Source organism: Passer montanus, unplaced genomic scaffold, assembly GCF_014805655.1.
Source record: "Passer montanus isolate IOZ18808 unplaced genomic scaffold, ASM1480565v1 scaffold1, whole genome shotgun sequence".
NCBI classification, from domain to species: Eukaryota; Metazoa; Chordata; class Aves; order Passeriformes; family Passeridae; genus Passer; species Passer montanus.
The window spans coordinates 3,255,406-3,270,578 of record NW_024356504.1 but is presented as its reverse complement, the minus strand read 5'-3'; the positions used below and the strand labels follow the sequence as shown (position 1 = coordinate 3,270,578).

General features: G+C 50.3%; 1 long non-coding RNA gene across 1 annotated transcript; it reads right to left on the bottom strand.

The window, feature by feature from the left end:
- Window positions 1-14,065: 14,065 nt before the first annotated feature.
- On the bottom strand, window positions 14,066-15,173 carry LOC120497867. The gene is made up of 3 exons (XR_005626581.1): window positions 15,065-15,173; window positions 14,380-14,979; window positions 14,066-14,292 (listed from the first exon to the last, which is right to left on the bottom strand). It is a non-coding gene; the product is annotated as an uncharacterized LOC120497867 (long non-coding RNA).

Genomic DNA, 15,173 nt, shown 5'->3' with positions numbered 1-15,173 from the left:
CTCAGAGGTCACTGGCAAGGCAGGATGCTGCCTTTATACTGCTCCTTTGGTGCTCTGCTTTACAGTGGAGATTAATTTAGAAAAAAGAATAAAAGGATCATTTAAAAAAAAAAGCTCACCCCTCTCTCTTCTCTCCTCCACCGCCCTCCCCAAGCAGTGATGGGGGATAATGAACTGCTGGGACTGTCATCCAAAGAGTGCTTAATGACAGTATTCACTCTGTGTGTGTAGCATTGGCTGTTCTCAGAGCTCTCATTATGAATAGTTTTCAAGCTGTTTTGACTATTTTCTGTTACAAAGAGGAACTCACTGCTGGCTGCCTATTTTCATCACTGAAGCTGGCCAATGTAATCCACACGGAGCTGTGACACCATGGCCAACAACCAACGCTCCCATTCTCGCCTCCAATTTATGGCGGTGGAGAAGGGCCAGGCTCTCCTTCCCTGTCCCTTGCCTTCTCTTCACTGCTTCTTTTTTGGGCTCACACTCTAGTTTTGCAGGTGATGCTTCTCTAAACTCTCTGGCTACAGCGTCCCGAGTCACATCCCCTTGTGGTACTGGACCCATGAGTGGTCATGGCACTGCGGAGCCTGCGCCTCCAAATGTCCACTTTTGGGGGCTGCGAGTCCCCACTGCAGGCTTGGCAAGGGGAAGGGGACCCAGCCTGAGCTTCATCTGTGCCGCAGAGACACCATGAAGATGCGCTAAAGCAATCTGTTCTCCCATCTTTTCGCAGACCCTTTGCCGTGAGACACAATATTTCGGAGGGGCAGCTGAAATGTTGCTGGTGTTAATTTTGTTTCGGTCTGCTCGCTGTTAACTTTGGGCTTGCTGCGCTTTTTGTGGCTCCTTTTCTTTAAAGAAAGCTTATTTCTCTTAAAACAGGGCGAGAAGCAGCTTGGCACCACAGACACTTTAAAGATGTTTGAACATTTGCAAGAGGAAGCAAACACATTTTTTAAATATTATGAAAAGCACCTTGAACAACAACTTCTCAGCAAGATCCTCTCTTGGGCTCCATTCTTTGCTGCAGGAGCCCATCACTCAGCCTGGGAGCAGCTGAGACCAAGCGCATCCCTCCACACTTCTGTGCTGCATCTCAGAATCCTGTTCTGGGCAGGCCATCCCCAGGGCCAGGACAGGGACTCAGGGCAGAGTAGGAGATAAGCTCTTCTGAATCCCAGTATTATTAAAAATGATGAGGGATACCCCACAGCTGCTCCTCTCTGCATCCATACCCAACTGCCAGCCCTGAGGAGTGTCTCAAAAATAAAGAGAAAAATTAATTCACAACATACTCCAGCATTGCCAAGTGAGCAGTGGTTCCTGAGCCACTCCTGGGACTCTCAGGTTTTCAGGTATTGTTTCACTGTACATTGTTTCAGGTACTTACATAAAATTGGGATATGACTTGTCTTTGTCTTTCCCCAAATGAGGCTTTCGACGTTGTTTCAGGTACTTACATAAAATTGGGATATGACTTGTCTTTCCCCAAATGAGGCTTTCATATCAATGCTTTGATTTCTTGGTCAACATAAAACTTGAGGGTTGGTTTTATTTTTAATGAATTGTGAGGAAAATTAGGGGTAGCTAAGCACAAAAAATTTACATGTCTGCTAATGTCCAGAAAGAATATGTTTTTTTCATAAAAAGCCTTTTTCTGGCTAAAAGCCTTTCCTTTCTAGTATTCTAACTCTGCACCTACACATCAGTCTTCACTTGTCTTCCTGTCCCTTCTGACACAGTGCCACGTTCCTCATGTTTCTCCACTGATTTTTCCTGGTAGAGCCGTGTCCCTGCCAGCTGCCTGGACACAAGCACACAAATCACAGCCTCCAGGCATGGGAGCACTGATGGCCAGCAGAGACCATTAGATCATCTCACCTGACCTTCCCTGATGCAGGGCTGGGTCTGGCATTTAATTACTCCATACCAAACCTGGTAACTTCTGCTTGGCTCAAGTGTATGGGGCAGAAACGTGTCCTGTCTGCATCCAAATATATCAAAGGCAAAGGAATGCACAGCTCTCCTGGGAGGTTTAATCTTTATTAAGATTCGCTTTTTAAAAGGTCTGTTTGATTCACAATTTGAATTTGCCTGGCTTCAGCTTCCAGGCGCGGGCTCTTGCGATGCCTTTCTCCTCTAGATTAAACAGCCTTTTAATACCTGCCTCTCTCTCCCCATGAAGGTACCTCACACAGCACAATTAAGTCACCTCTTAATCTTCTTTTTAATAAGCTAAACAAGCTGAGCTCCTCCAGTTTCACACTGCAAGACATTTCCCCAGCCCTTCCCAAGGATCAAATCTCTAATTCTGCCTGATCCCATGCTGGGGGGGATGTGTGGTGAAGCAGCCCTGTGCAGCTGATGAAATTAAGCAGCTCGCAGGAGATGGCAGCTTGTCTCTGCTGCCTGCTCCCCCAGCCAGCCATTATTTTTGGGGAGACTGCTTAGGGGTGTCCAGTGACACTTCACACCCCTCTGGGGACACCTCCCACCAAGTTCCCCAGCTGAGCAATGGGAAGGCATGACCACAGCTGGCCTCACATGTATGTAGTAGATGCCAGACAATCAACAAAATTTAAGGCTGCTTCCTAGTGTAAGGAATTTGGGATGTTCCTAGAGCCACCACCACACTGCCACACCAAGCCATCCCCATCAACTTTAGCCATCTCTAAAATTCACAACTCCCTGTGGTTTTATGTGGCTTCCTCAAGTTTTAAGCCTTTCCTCATTCAACATTTACCTGGAGGAACAATAAAACAGCATAGGCAAAAAATGGAAGCCAATGCACACGCAATGCTGCACACACATTATTGGCAAGAGTCATAACTTTTGATCCATTTTTTAATATGTTTCCTTCTGAACTGGAGCCCAAGTGCCCCAGCCAGTGCGTGCAGGGACGGGGATATTTTGGATGATGCAGCTTTACAGCCAGCCAGCCCACAAGATGGATTTTAGCCACAGGCTTCAGCAATACGATTTCACACAGCGTTATAACATTTTAGCTGGGAGAGTAGGCAGGGCCCCTTGCTCTCTCCACCGGGTATTTGTCCTGCCTGCGAATCAATTACAGCAGCCACGGCGTGCATTAGGATTGCTGCTTGGCACCTATTTCAGCCCTGATATATGTTGCTCTGCTCCGCAACAAACGAGTCAGATAAACCTCCAGGAGGTCGTGTCTGTCAGCAAGGTTTTTATTAGGTGAGTCTTGCCCATTCTCACACCGGTAGGGCTACCTGGCAGAAAATTGTAAGCTGTTTCCCTTGGAGGGGGTGAGCCCTAAATGAGTTTCCTGGTCTCACTTTGGGAACACACTCAGATATTAAAGGGACCAGAGAGTATCATTACTGCCAGGTGATAAAAACAACCACTATTTGGGAAGACTGATGGCCTTTGTAAAAGCTCCCAACAGAAGCTTCATTCTGCACAGTGGATAATAACAGCCGTCTTGGGCTGAAATCCCAAAGCAGCTGCATTTTCCAAGGCTACAAAAGTGACTTCAGGATTCCTGGCGCCACATTGCTCAAGCATCAATTTTTGGCAGTCAGAAAACCCAAGAGCAGTTAATATTCTTCAATGATCACAGTTTAAAGATGTCATCTGCTCTCTCCCCACTTGCAGCTCTGCTTTCGGGATTGCTTTCCTGTCTCAACAAGGGTGCAGGAGCAGAGGCTACCTGGGGCAGGAAAACCAGCAAAACACATCTTGCCCCTTGCAATGGGAAGTGGAAGGTTTAAGTGTAACTCTCTGCCACTAAAATAGCTGCCAGCTTGCGTTATGACATCATGAGGACATCACACTACAGACATGACCTTGCACGACAGCTGGTGCTCTGGGAGCAGGCTGCACCATCTGGTACCATCTCCAGCCCATCTTCACGATTTGCAGTCCCCTGCAAATAGTGATCACAGCTCCCTGACCACTGCCCCTGGGGCAAGGCACAGGCTGGGACATCTCATTTTCCTTCCACTCTCTTGGCTACAGCCACACTGAGCAAGTTGTCCCAGCTGAGAAATGCCCACCCTGCATAGGAGCTACCGGAATCTTTCCAGGGTTTTGCCAGTCCTTGGACCAGGGCTCCTCAACAATGCAGGGCTGCCCCCAGCTCACCTGAGTGCCAATCAGATCCCCACTGATCTACCCACCAGCTTAACATGCAGTTAATTTCTGTGGCCATTTCCTGCAGCCCTTTCCCTTCCCACATCCCTGGCCCCACAGAGGACCCTGTGAGAGCCCAGAGGGAAGGTGGAGCAGCACTGGGATGTGGGGAGGCCATGGTGTGCCATCACCCCCCTCCATGGGGCTGTCCACTGTGGCAGACCCAGCAGCCTGGAGCTGGACCAGTGCCTCATCAGTGCCTCAGAGCAGAGGCTGAAATGGGAGCGACATTCACCAGAGCACAAATAAAAAAGCCACAACACATTTCCACTCTGCCTCATTTGTGCCCCCCTTGTCAGCACAGGGGTGTCAGGTATGAGGGTGGGGGTGCTGGCCAGCCCCTTGCTGGGCTGGGGGCTGTGCACAGCAGCCACGGGCTGGCTGCTGCACCAGAGCTGCCCCACACAGGGGACTAGCTTCACTTTGCTTTCACAACAAGGTGCCCCATTGCCAGTGTCACTTGCATTCATCCCTGACACCTATTCATCCAGCTCAAGTGCTTTCTTCTATATGGATTTTCTTGGCTGTTTCTTCTAGATGAAGATTTTCTGAAGACTGCTGGTTCCCTTTGTAACCTTTCAAGAGTCCTCTCTGTATGAAGTTCTCTTCACATCATCTCCAACAGATGCAGGCAATAAAGTTGCAGCAGATTTACGAGTTTGAGAATCTCATTATATCTATCCACCCATCAGGGAAAGGAGCTGTCTTTAAAAGAGGCAGGGGATGGATTGCACTGTTACCTATTGTTTAAAATGATAAAGAAACCCTCTTCAATCCTTCCCAACCACCACTGTGTAAAAGCATCCTCTGAATTCACCAAGCATAATGCCAACCTATGCCAACATCAGGACACAGTGTGACAGCTCCTTGGAAAGGTGAGAGCACCCAGCTCCACATCTGTGCCTCTCAGCCAAGTGCCTCAGCTGTCCCCAGCTTCAGGCCCAGCCACAATGCTGCTGTGGATCATAATCATTCCAGGCAAACTGTGCTCTTGGAACCCTGCTAGAGACAAGTTAGAACAGCTTGGGAAGGACAATGGCCACTCACTGTCTGCCTGTGTAGGTGAACATGCTTAGCAAAATTGAGGGTGGGACAGGGAGCTCCTCACATGGTGCCCATGTCCTTAAGGGTTGCCAAAAGCATCACACTATGCCCACACCATGCTTTATGGTTTTGCTAGGATGGGAGCTCCTCACATGGTGCCCATGTCCTTAAGGGTTGCCAAAAGCACGACACCATGCCCACAAAGCTACACTTTGTGGTTTTGCTAGGATTACCATCCTACCTCCATCCATCCCATCACAGACCTCACACCACAGCCATCCACCCTGGCAACAGCTTGTCATGAGGGACAAAGGCTGCAAGCAAACCAGGCAGAAGAAAGAGAACCAGGGGGACTGACAGTTTTCTGAAGAAGTCAGGTATCAGGAAAGAGGTGACAATCCCCTGTCCCGCCCTACACAGCATTGAAACCACTGCCCTAATGAGCCCTCACAGCAAGCACTCACTCCCAGGCTCCGTGGGAGCAGCGCAGCCAGCTCCTTGCCTGTTCCCATGCTCTCCACTCTGCTTTCCCAGCAGCCAGGCCAGCTCTCCTCCAGGGAGCTCCCATCTGCCTGTGGGGATGGGGGTTTGCACCAGGAAGGGCTGACAGACACTGGAGACACTCAGAGGCAGAAGCTTCTGGGTAGTGCTGGAGAGGGTTAAACAAGCACATTAGCAGGATGCAGCCTGGCGGATCATGGTAATGGGTCATGTGTTTGCCATGTTCCTCGACCACATCAGTCAGGGATTTGTAATGGCTGAAGTCCCCACTTGGGAAATACATTTTCCAGGCATGGTTCCAGTCAAAAGGCAGCTCTGCAGCCCTATTGTGAGCATGATTTTGCAGCTTATTTGCAAACGGTCAGAGACCTGTTTAGCATTTCTCCCAGCCCAGCTCACTCCTAAATTGCTCAGCAGCCCCTGCTGTGCTCAGTCTTGGAGATGGAGAAGCCCTTGGGCTTATCCCCAAGTCTGTGCTGAGTTACTTTGTTCAGAGCAGGTTGGGAGGGGGGCACCAGGATGTGACAGACATCTGACATGAAATAGTGGCCTCTGCAAGGTCAGCAGGGCTTTGGTCACCAGCTTACAGCCACATTTTCAGCTTGAAAATGCTAGTGTCTAGAGCCTTCAGAAACTCCCTGCTCTGTTTCACAGATCTGGAGCCTCTTCCTCTGCAAACAAAACAAATCAGTTTTGATCTTTCCCATCAGCCTCTTTTGCAAACACACATCCCGTGCGACATCTCTGCTCATACATCAAAACACTTGGAGAAACAAAGCAGAAACCTGTCAACTAAAAAATTAATTAGGATAGAACCCTGAATCTGAACAAATAAGTAAAAACCCAACCTCCCTCCAGTTCTTTAAGCAAAAGTCTCCATGCAAGGATTAACTGCCAGTGAGCGGTAACAGCCATTTCACTTGAAAGGTGACTAGTCTGTAGCTGAAATGTCAGAGTTTACTCTGCAAACACTTTTCTGGTTTTTTTCACAAAAGAAGAGAGAAAAAGCCCACCTGTCACAGCATATGTCACAGTCGAGACTACCACAATACACAGAGTATCACCATACAATTTCAGAAGGCTTTAAGCACTTACCCATACAGAGTAACACCACACCACATCAGAAGGCTTCAAGCATCTGCCCATGCAGAGTATCATATCACTTCAGAAGGCTGCGTCTGCCCTCCTTGTTCTTTAGCCCAACCTTTTATACCCTCATCATTCATGCATTGCACCTGTGTGCCCTCTGTTCCCTGTGGTGGTTGGTCAGTGCCCCCGGGCACTCCATGTCCCATTGCTGTCAATGCTGCTCACCAGCTTTTCACAGCTGTACCCATTGGGGCTGAGGCTCAGCTGCAGCCCCACCCCAATTACCACAAACCGTGTACCTACACAGCAGGTACATCCTTGGCCATTGCAAATCCTCCCTGTTGTACGAAGCAGAACACCACATCCCATCTGAGAATATTAGTTTGTGATGATATTTTGACTGATGCTGATCTAATCTGTGGGCTGTGGTGAGGCACATCCTGTGTTTGAAGAGTCTCTGTATGTGTAGGACTAACTCCAGGCCCTGATGGAATGGGACTCCCCATCTGCAGTCCCTGGCCTTGGTTGGCTGTGCTCTGTGCTGGGGGTGCAGCTGTGCTTTAGCACCACCCTGCAGCTCAGAGCACCCAGCTCACCCTTGGGCTGAGTGAGCGTGCAGCAGATGAGGGGCTGGTCATTCACAGGAACTTGGCTCCCAGGCCACCATGCCAGCAAATGGCCCACTGTCACAGTGTGGGACTACCACAATGTCCCCGTGATCCCAGGGATGGGGCAGCAGTGACACCGATGGAGCAGCTCACTGGTTCTGAGCTGGAAGGAGACAGGGAGCTGCGGCCCCACTGCCTATGGCAGTGACCACTACCAGCACACCAGCTTCTGCCTCTTCCCTTAGCACAGCATAAAATACAGCTGATAGAGGAGTTTTGGTGCAATCTACAGAAAGATTTCAGTGCAAGAGTCAGCAAAATGTCTTCTGCTTGAAAAAAAAGCCAATCAGGAGCAGAGACAAAGTCTGATTTAGAAGAGAGGGGGGAAAACCAATCTACAAAGAAAAGAGACAACAGTTTTGGCCAACACACTATGGCATCCATTAAATAAAACAACCTGTCATTTGCATTCACTTGGCAAGTGACTAGACCTGAACTTGGCTGCACACTTGATGATCCACCATTACTTTCCAGGGAGAAGGTTGAAATATTCTTATTCCTATTCATTAGGCCAAAGTAATTCTCTTAATGCCACTGAACCAGCCATGGACAAGATGCTGCACATAATGTCATTGGCAGTGTTGCTAAATGAAATCCCTCTGCAAGCAGTCAGGGGAATCAATACTCACAGTAATTTGTCCTTCCAAGTTTTCCTCCCACACCATCTTATTTGTGGTGTCAGCCTGTGGCAGCTCCATCTACCTCAGCCACGTGTGGGGCATGGAGGGTCCTGGGGCTGGGTGGGTACCCCAGTTAGGTGCTCTGCCTCTGCTACTCTCCTTCATTTAGGAGCTGCCTCCCAGACTCATGGACAGCACCTCTGTATGTCCCAACATGTTGTTATGGGACAGGCAGGCTTTGTTGTAGGACTGGACAGAGCCAAAAGAGAGATATGAGGTGCTCTCCCCTGGCTTCTTCCAGTACGAAGGGCTGATTTTATAACACATATCAGAATAGAATCATGGCTTTTTCCAGTAATTGGAAATACAGCAAAGCCTTCATTAAATTATTAGCCAGAAATTCAGCTTCTGTTAGACGATGCTGCCACACCACGGCAAATATATCAGGCCATCAGTGAGTGCAGGGCCCAGGGACAACCCAGCCCTCACACATTAGCTGGAGTAAATCTTTATTGCTTCCTGAGCCCTTGCTTTGGAACACATTAAACGTCAATATCGCAGCACTCAATGTCACCCAATATTATATCAAATCATTAGCAAAAGGTTAATCATTACAAAAAGAAGAGGTTTCAGATGACAAAACACTCATTTCCTGTGTGAAAGCACTACCATTGCCACAGCAGCACAAGGGTTCGGGCTCGGGGCACTGCTCGCTACCTGCATGTGCCACCATGACTGGTGGGTGTAGGTAGAAGGGCCCCTGTCTGTCCACAGTCAGAAGAAGGGACATGCCCAAGGGACAGACACGTTCCATCCAAATCCCCATCTTCCCCAGCCAGCGTGGGAGCCAGCTCAGTGGCAGAAACCTCCCTCAGGATTAGGCCTGAAATGGGATTCCAGTTGCAGCCGCTGTCACCCCGCAGTGCAGCCAGCCAGGAGCCCTGCAAACCCAGGGAGGTCTGCACAGCAGGAGGGCCCCTTTAGAGCTCTGTCCTGTCATAAAAAATATATATTACCAAGTTCAAACCCTTGTGTTTCTTTTCTGCTGGCATAATAACTTTGAAATGTATTATTGCTGAGACACTCGCCTCCCTCTCTCTCTGCCAACAACTCCCTGGAGAAAAGCACTAGCAGAAGAAAAAAACTTTTTACAGCTTCTTCATAAAAGAAGTCAGCAATCCACTGGACCTAATCAACTTTTCCTAGCGATGATGGGAACAGAGCTTCAGCTGCAGTACACAAATAGAACCTCATTGATATGTCACAGAGAAGGCTCCAAATGTGCTCTCTGTCTTAGTTGGTCTCTGCCATGCAAAAATTTGTGTTGCTGACTCCTCTGCCAGCTGTACAAGGGAAGGGTGGAGGACCAATACTGCAGTCTCGGAAGAACTAATAGGAATAGAGAAGCATTTAAGTAAAACCACTCACTAACACTACAGATCTCCTTACCAGGTCAGCCTGCCAATGCATCAGCACAGCTGGAAGGTGTGTGTGAAGAGAACCCACAGCTGATTTAGGATAGCAGCCTAAATCAGGTGGTTTTAGGCTGCTTCTTTCACTCAGCCACAAAACACTGGTGCCAGAAATCTCAGCAAGAGCCACATTAGTGGCTGGTCTTTCCACTGCCAGGAGCTGTGTCATCTGCAGGAGAAGACTTCCATTTCAGAAAGCACCTGATGGCCTCTGAGCTAATTTTCCCTGCTCCCAGAGATATAGGCAGCCACAGATGTGGTTAGAACTTTGATTATTTTTTTAAAATCATTTGAGAAATCATCTTGCCAGAGAACAGTTGGAAATGATAGTCCTAAGCAGCACAGAGGCAGCTCAGCTGGCAGACTTCAAAATAGGGCCATTGTATTAAGCATTTAAACTGGAAAAATTAATGGTTTGGCAGTGAGAGACTAGATCAAAAACTGATGCTCTCCTGGGGTTTTGCAAGTAGACACGGACCAAGGGCACGAGGTGGGGCTGAGCTGGCCCAGCATGCTGCTCAGCTCTGCAGAATGGGGCTGAGCCAGGCAGGGTGTCCCTGCCATGGGCAGCTCGGACCCAGCCAGGAGCACCCCATGTCACTCGGCCTTGCTGCATCCTGGTTCCCTTCACCTGTCACCAGGGACACCAGCACTCTCTCACCCAGCAGCACACTGGGGAGTGGGAGAGCATCCCTGCATGGAGTAGGAGAACATCCTGCCCAGCAGGTCAGGGATCTCAACCCATGCTGCAAAATCTGGATCCCAGTGCCGTTGTTTCTGGGGTGTGCGCTGGCTGCAGCAGCAGCAGTGGGCAGCTACAGGCACCTGAGAAACCACGTGTGTGAGGCAGTGGTTTGGGGCAGACCACAGGGGACTACTTCTTCCTTTCCTTCTATTCCTAGTGGAGAAATAGAAAGGCAAGTGTAATCAATTTGGCATGTATCTATTTACTATGAGCACATACAAAAGACTCATAACAGATCTCCTCCCCCACCTTTGGCAGCCAGCCTACATGTTGGCAAGCAAAAGATGTTATCTTAAAGATTCACTGCAATACCCTGAGTCATGCTGGAAGTTTGAATCCACCAGGAAGCCTGCTGAAGCCAAGGCCCTGGTGCAGGGACGCTGCCTTCCTTTGTGTTGCTCACAGTGATGTGCGCTGGGTCGAGTGCTCCACAGCACCGAGGGGGCTCACGGAGAGCAACACTCCCCCCGCCTGTCCCAAAGAGAGGGACACAGGAGCGTCCAGCCCTGGCCCCGGGGCCAAGATTACAGCAGCACCGCTCCACCGAAATTCTGCCTCAGCCATCTGGGCTTTAACTGGAACTCCAGCCAAACCTCACCTTCCTTTGCACGGCCCTCGGGGACAAGTGAGGTTGCTGGGGTGGCTGCCTTGGGGGACCGTGCTGCGGGAGACGCGGTAAGCTGGGGTGTGTGACAGAGGAGCAAAGGCAGTGGAGCTAAACTGATTTACATCAGCCGAGGAACTACTGCACGGTTGGGCAACAGAGCATAGCCATTCAGGGAGGAACAGCAAACTCAAAGCCCAGCATTAACACAACGCTCAGCTGAGCAACTCAAGGACTCCGAGGAGAAGAAATTCAAACCATGCAGCTGTCTTAAATCAGGTGGATTTGGAAGCCGAGAGCTTTTTCATGTCCTCGTCAGGCAAATTGGGACTCATGCAGAAATATGAACTTTTCTGGGGGAAGAGGACTCCTTCTCCCAAACTGTAACATTTTCTGTAAAAGCAGGTATTTGTTCCCACTATTTCAGTGACAGTCACTTTTCAGAGTAGCCAGAGCTCAGCAGAAATAGTCATACAGCCTCTGCAGACGATGGGATACTGCATACCCCAGTAGTCCTCAGCAGACAGCAGAGCCTGGACCACAAAACATGTTTTAACCAGACTGTGTAGCAACAAGTTTTCAGCCATCCCTGGACAGAAAACCAGCACAGAAGCACAAATGCTTCATCACTGAAATCCATTTGAGGGAAAGGGGGCTCACAGGGGCTTTGCAGTCTGCAATGGCACAGAGGCCCCGGATGTACATCAGAACCACATTTTGGGGAGAGGTAGACACATCTGCATACAACCAGATGGAATTAGCACATTTGTGGCAGTGTTAGTTATTGCAGGGAGATGTATAGATCTGAAGGCTAAAGGATCAGATAAAAGCATTTCATGTGAACTCCTGCAAGACACAGGTCACAGAAACACAAGCCCATAATTTCTGTCTGACCCCAGGCTGTCTCTTAGAGAGATCTTCAGTCTGGATTTGAAGATACTGAAGGATGGAGACTCTTCCATCCTTCCAAATACATTAGTAAGGAATCTTAAGCATTAACAAGGGAGACACCCAGTTTTCACCTGTCTTCATCTTTCAGGCACTGTATATTGTTATGCTTTTGTCCTCCAAATTAAACGGCACTCTGCTCCCAGAAGGCTTATTTCTAAATAAGTACTTAGAGATGATGATCCAGTCACCTCTTAACCTTCCCTTTGTTATGCTAAATTAGTTTAAACTTCCTTCATGGCTCCCTTCAGAGAGAGTTTTCCAACCTCTGAACCTTTTTTTTCTCCCAAGGCAACGCCTGGCAACCACTCCAGCCCCATTGCCCCACCAAAGGAGCTGCTTAATTGAGCAGGAAGCCAAAGCTGATTAAGCAAATCACACTGGAAGGTAAGGAAATATGCAGATGGACACACCCTTGGTGTCCTGAGGCTTCCACAAAACTTCCTTGTCCCAGACTGGACACGCTGATAGCCGACCAGCATCCCTCCACGAGTGCCCTGCCAGTGGCACCCTGCCTGGTGTCCCTGCTGCTGCCATCACCCAGCCACATGGCCCTGGCTCTCCAAGGGCACCGGGAGATGCTGTGCACAGCCAAATCTGTTAAGCAATTAATTAACAGTGATAATTAACCTCTTCGATTACTTTTATGCCTTTCCAACAAAACTCTGGGGTGCTTTTGTTTACTTGCTGTGTGGCAACTGCTTGATGGATTTATATGAAGTAAATTAATAAATAGGAAGTGCCCATGGAAAGAGATAATTGGAAGGACTTAGTGTCACCGATTAAATTATCCATTCAAAAAGCAAGCGTTTCAGCAAAGCTTTTTTCTTCTCTCCTACATCTGCACATCAGGAGCTCAGTGCCTGCCAGGCCACCTTTCGCTGTGCCGGCGCATCTCTCCTTAAAGCCCATCCCTGCCACAGCGCTTCAAAGGCACGTGGCGGTGGCTGACAGCGAGCATGGCATTTGTCACGCTGACCTGCACCGCCGCATCGTTCCCCTGCTGTCCCAACACCCGTCCTCTGCCCGCGGCCCCGCGGCTGCCGCCCCCGAGCCCCGCACCGACATTTCCAGCCCGCCAGCACGGGGCCTGGCCGGCTTCAGCAGCACAGAGCCGGGCTCGGCCTGGGCCGGCCGGGCCGGCACCAGCGGGGCACGGCGGGCCCTGGGGCCGGCATCGGCTCTGGGCCCCGCGGGCTCTGGGGCTCCTCGGGTTCTGGGGCTGGCACCGGCTCTGGGGCTCTTCGGGCTCTGGGGCTGGCACCGGCTCTGGGCCCCGCGGGCTCTGGGACCGGGCACGGCGGGCACGGCGCGGGACCCGCTCGGTGCGTGAGCCCCGAGCTCCACCTAGCGGGGCCGGCAGGGGCCAGGCCGGGCCCGTCGGTAGAGCCCCGCGCTGCCGGGGACACCGCTGCCGCCGGGGACACCGCTGCCGCCGGGGGCTGCCAGCCCCCGCCCAGAGCCCCCGCTCAGCTGCCCACAGGGCCCGTGCCCGGGCAGAGCAGAGCAGAGCCAGCAGAACGGCTCGGAGGGTTCCTCTCTAAGATGAGCCCGTCATGGCAGGAGAGGGCCCGTGCTGCCGAAAGGAGCGGGGAACTCAGCTGGGCAGAGCGGTTTGCGGTGGCAAGGGCTGTCCCTGCACAGGCGGCACCAGAAGGAATGGCTCCTCAAGGACCATCTACAAATACCACCCCGGGCACACGCACATGGTGCATCCCGTGGGCCTTCCCCGGCAGAGCTGGCACCGGGGCTGGTGGTGCAAGGTATGATACCATCAACGCAGGTGGCTGCTGTACCTGCAGCAGAGCAAGCACATCCCAGGGTCAGAGTTCAACCTAGGAATTCAGTGGGGTGAGGAATGTTTGCGTCTTCTCCTTTCTAAACCCCAGTGCTTTAGTGACAAAGCCAGCACTGATACCAACTGCAGGCTTTCTAAATTGCTCTTTGCCTCTCTTCTCTCTGGCTCTTTCTCAAAGATTTCTCACTAAAACACTCATGGAAAAGTTCACAGGCTGCTTTTATGAGTAGGTTTTTTATAAAAACTGGCTTGTTCATGTAAAGTTCCCTAGACTTTTTAGGTTTTCTTTTCTGTGTAAATTTGGAGAAGGGATACAGACAGATTCAAGGCCTGGGTGACATTTTCAGACACTACTTTGCTCCAGAAGTCACAAGGTCTGAGCTTTTGCATCCCATTCTCCATGGAGAATTAACACATCCTTCCCACCAAAGAAAGAAGGTTAGATAGTCACTTCTGGCTTTACTTTTGCAGAACAGTGCAATATTTGGTGTTCCTGAGGAGTCCTGAGAGCACACTTGGCATGGGGTGAGAGGAGCTGCTGCCCAAACCTAGTGTCCAGGTGGTGTTCAAAGTTCATACTCCAGATGAGAGGGAGGTGGATCAGCCCTCCTTCTGGCTGGGTCTCCTTCCCCCACCACTTACCTGTGCTTAAAGAAAACAAGGCTGCAGCACAGAACATCATGACATTTACCCTAAAAAAATTAAAGAAAGCAACAGAAGTTAACTTACCCTCTTTATTTAAGTCAATGGGGCAAGAGTTCAGTTTTTTCTCTGCAGCATTGAGAGCAGCCACCTTTTCCCTTTTGTAAGGAAGAGCAGAGCTGGTCACTGAGGCTTTAGGGAAAGTTCAGCTCCTAGGACTGGTAACAGAGGGGCCCGGCATCCTACAGGATGGAGAAGAGCTGCAACCACCCTCTGTGTTTCTCCAGTTTTGTGTTGACATTTTTATTTCATGTTGCTCCTTATCAGCTCAGGGCCAGCCTGGCCCACAGGCAGCTGATGACATTTCCAGTCATCGGCATTTTTCCAGTTGAGCTGAGATTAAGCCAGTGTCTTCTGGTAAGGACTTGGACATTAAAAGACGGAAAGAGTGCTAACAGCCTCATCAACGACCCGGGCTTTCCGTGGTCGGGCAGTGCCCCTGCCATGGTGCCTGCTGTGTTTCAGAGCTGGTGCCACCTGCACTGGAAAGGTTCAGGGAGGGCTGATGGCCAAGCCAGCAGGGTGCTGTGCTGTGCTGTGCTGGCACGGGGACCTCAGGCACTGCCACACTGTGGCTGGCTGCTTCCACCTGGCCAATCAAATGAGTCCAGACATCACCTACCTCTTCTGCCAGAAAAAGCAGAATAAATTGTAAATCAGGGTCTGCAAAAGCTTTGCCAGCAATGCTCCTGCCTGTGCCCTGGCTGCCCACCTGTTGCAGCAGGGTTGGCTCTGACTCTCTCTAGGAATAGTGTTGGGCACCTGATTCCCAAATTGGATTTGGCACTCCAGGGCAGAAGTCCATACAGAGGACACCAAAT